Source organism: Medicago truncatula, chromosome 2 (genome assembly GCF_003473485.1).
Source record: "Medicago truncatula cultivar Jemalong A17 chromosome 2, MtrunA17r5.0-ANR, whole genome shotgun sequence".
Classification (NCBI taxonomy): domain Eukaryota; kingdom Viridiplantae; phylum Streptophyta; class Magnoliopsida; order Fabales; family Fabaceae; genus Medicago; species Medicago truncatula.
This window is the reverse complement of record NC_053043.1, coordinates 36051600-36055302: the sequence shown is the minus strand read 5'-3', so window position 1 is coordinate 36055302 and position 3703 is coordinate 36051600.

The following is a 3703-nucleotide window of genomic DNA, read 5'->3' as shown; positions in this document are numbered from 1 at the left end:
GTTGTAAAAAATATGAATGATAGTTAAATATCGTTGGACCAACGATAGTTAAAAAAAAAAGAACAATTTAAAAAGTGAGAAGATATTTTTCTCGATCTCTGAGTTAGTTTAAATGGGCCCATTTTCTTTTCATGACCTAACTAATTTCATTCGTTGCATATCCTTTTTCTTTCTTAAGGAATTCGATGCATATCTTTTGAATGCCCTACATATGTTGGCCAAAATCTAAATAAGACCCACAAACCAGATTTTCAGTACTTCAACAACAAAATAAGATGATATGCGAGATAGTTTTTTGTATGGGTAATGTTAATCTAAGATGATATGCTAGAAAATGAGACATCACTCAAAATCTAAGATAAAGTATTAGAAACTACTAATTTCCCCTTTTTGATGATATCAAGCAAGGAGCCATCAACCTCCCTCTGAATTTGTGCCATCTTTTGCGCATAAAACTCTTTGAGTTATTTTACCTCTTTGACATTAGCAAAAACACACAAAGGACGTCTCGAAGATAAAAAAAATATATAGCACAAGCTTATACAAAGAGGCATAATTCATAAACATATATCAAGATAAGTTCACAATCACATTGAAAGACATAAACAAGGTGTAACAAAATATATATATATATATGCCACAAGATAAAAGCCTACAATGAGGAAAATCTAGTCTTAGACATTCTTGCCTCAACCTATAAGACTTCTTAATCTCAAACTATAGATTTTCAACATCTTGTTTACAAAAATATAGTGCTTACACAAACTATAGGAATGGTAAACAAATATGAAGCACAATACACTTAGAGTGCATCTCTTAAGATTTTTTTTTATTGTTTATAAACAAGGTATAGACAATAAAGAAGTATGTATATAATTACAATAGTATATGAACATGTTAGACTTGTTTGTATGTATGTGAATTTGCTCAAGTGTCGTAACCTTCTTCGAACAATCTTGGTCCTTTAAATAAAGTTTGAGCTAGATGACCATTGTTGAAGAAATCCTTGCCTTTGAATACCTGATTAAATGTTGAGATATCTTTGATGACATGTGATCAGCGCATCAGTCACTCAATTTCATCAATGATGCTTTTAACTCTCTTGCTTAAGTCAGAATAAACTTTCTTTTCTAAGGCTTTCACTCTAGAGAATTTGTAGTCCATCGTTGACTTCTACAAAGTTGACCTTAATCTTGATGCAAAGTCTTGTCTTTATCTATGACACTGAGCTCATCATGGTCTACAACTTTAATGTTTCTTGTCCAAAGTTGACTTTCAAGTATAGAGCCTTGGCGTTTTGTCTAGAGCTTTGACATGCCCTAGAGGCAGAACTTCTTTTATACTTATATTTTCCTGCACACTTAAACACCCATTAGAGAATCTTAATTGTTCTAAAAAAATTCTTTAGGTATGCTTTGTTATCGTCAAAACGTATGGGATTTGTTCTTTTAACCAATTTTGGTCTAACATTAATATTAGTAAAACTAGTCGTTATTCAAACTCAATATTAATCAAACTAGCCGTTATTCAAAATCAATTTTAGTCAAGCTAGCCATTATTCAAACTCAATATTAGTGAAACTGGTCGTTATTCATAGCACTATAAATATTATAACATGCATAACAAACTTTAAAATCATTCCCAACTTAAACCCCTAAATAAAAATTCCCAACTTCTCTCTCTATTCATTGAATATCAAATTTCTCTTCACATGGTTTTTTCCAATTTTTTGCATATTTAAATTTTTTTCATGCATTACATGAATGACGACATGGATGAAGAAATTGTGAGACTTTACTTTGAAATCCAAGCACAAGAGAGTATGCGAGCTTAAGTAGGCTTAGACGCCAAAGAAGAAATATAGAGAGGAATCGTGAAGAAGGACATAAGCGGTTGTTCAATAATTACTTTTCAGAAACTCTAGGGTACATGGATTAGCAGTTTTGTCGAAGGTATCGAATGCATAAACATGCCTTCCTTTGTATCGTCGAAGCTCTTGGTAAACATGATGATTATTTTCTGCCGAGGATTGATGCAACTAGTATATAATGTATTTGACCACTACAATATTGCACTAATGTTTGTTTTAAGTAATACAGTTGATGACTAAATTTGTCAAGTAATAAAGTAGTAATTAAACTCGTCTCGATAAGGATTGTCATTTCAACTAGGCAACTAGCTCAACTTATTAAAACAGTAAATTAAAAGCAAATAAAACATGGAAGTTTGAAAGTTTGATTTGATTATGTAAATCAGTTAGTTTATTCCTAAAACTTAAAAGGGGTTTTGATTGCATGTTCTAATGGTGGTTATGATTATTCGAATCCCCTTTATTTCTTTGTTGGATTAACACCAACAATTATCAATTATGAGACAAAGTTATATTTAAGTGGTGAGTTTGTTGGTTTTTAATGTCCCTCTAGATGTCAAGTTGCTCATGTCGATCACCCTAAAGTTATACACACGATATGGGGTATAGGGTCTCGTATGCTTTCGCGAGGTTATTAAGTGTGGACTTACTCTCTTGTGGGTAAGTGAAACACAAACAAAGTTGGTATTCCTAAATTGTCATCTAAAGGACCCACCTAGGCCTATGAATCTTAGAAGTTTATGACATATCCTGAATTGTCCTTAGTAGAATAAATGGATAGGTCCAACCCTATCTTACTAAGGGAAAAAATAAAGTTTATAATGCAACGTTCGAAAACTCCTCTCATCTTACAGACTCTAGGTATGTCACCCTCTCTAGAATACGTAAAAGCATTAAGATATTTGCTTATAAAAATTAAATAGATCTCAAAATATAACTGAATAAAAGACTTGAATTAAATTGACCCAATAAACAAATAAAAGGTCATCTTAAACCCCAAATCAATTAGGATTTAGCTGGTCATGGTAACTAAAAATCAATTACAAAAGAAATAAAACATACTCTAAGAATAATGTTTGAAGAGAGACTCCTCATTTGATGTTCATGGCACTTGCATTCCTCTTGAACCGTCACATTATGAATGAGAATTTGTGAATGATAACTCTTGTATTAATAAGAAAGTTTCCAGTTGGATTTGGGTTGAAAAACTAGGTTTTTCAGCACTGTTTTTCACACTCGTGGTGTGTGGCTTCCGCTTCAAGTATGTTTTATAGTGCTTTCTTCCTTCAGACTTGTCTTGGAACTTGGGATAGAATTTTTCCAACTTGTAATGTCTTCAGAGACCTCTTGAATCTTCATTCTATGTCTACCCAATTCTTCATGAGGTGTCTTGCTTTGCCGAATTACTCGATAGAAAAACATTAGTAAATGTCCCTTAAATCATAAGCAACTAATCTAAAACTCTTATTGTTTGGGTCAAATCACTACTAAATTAACTGAAAAAATATGTTGAAAATAACGTAATATTACCTGTTATCAGGCCAGGTTTCAACATTTATGAATTTTTTTAATGTATTTTCGTATAACTTATTTGTGTCATGTAGTGTGTTATTTCATATATTTTTAATCTGCTTTTATTTATTTTTTGGATATTTTAATATATTGTAAATATATGTTGTTTTCTTTTTAATGCATTTTGATATAAATGAATTAACAGGTTTCAATGAAACAATTTATATATTAACATAAATATAAATTGGGAAAGATTAGTGGGACATATTTTAGAGTTATGGATGAGTGATATGGATATACAAAAAATTTAGTTGAGTTGTT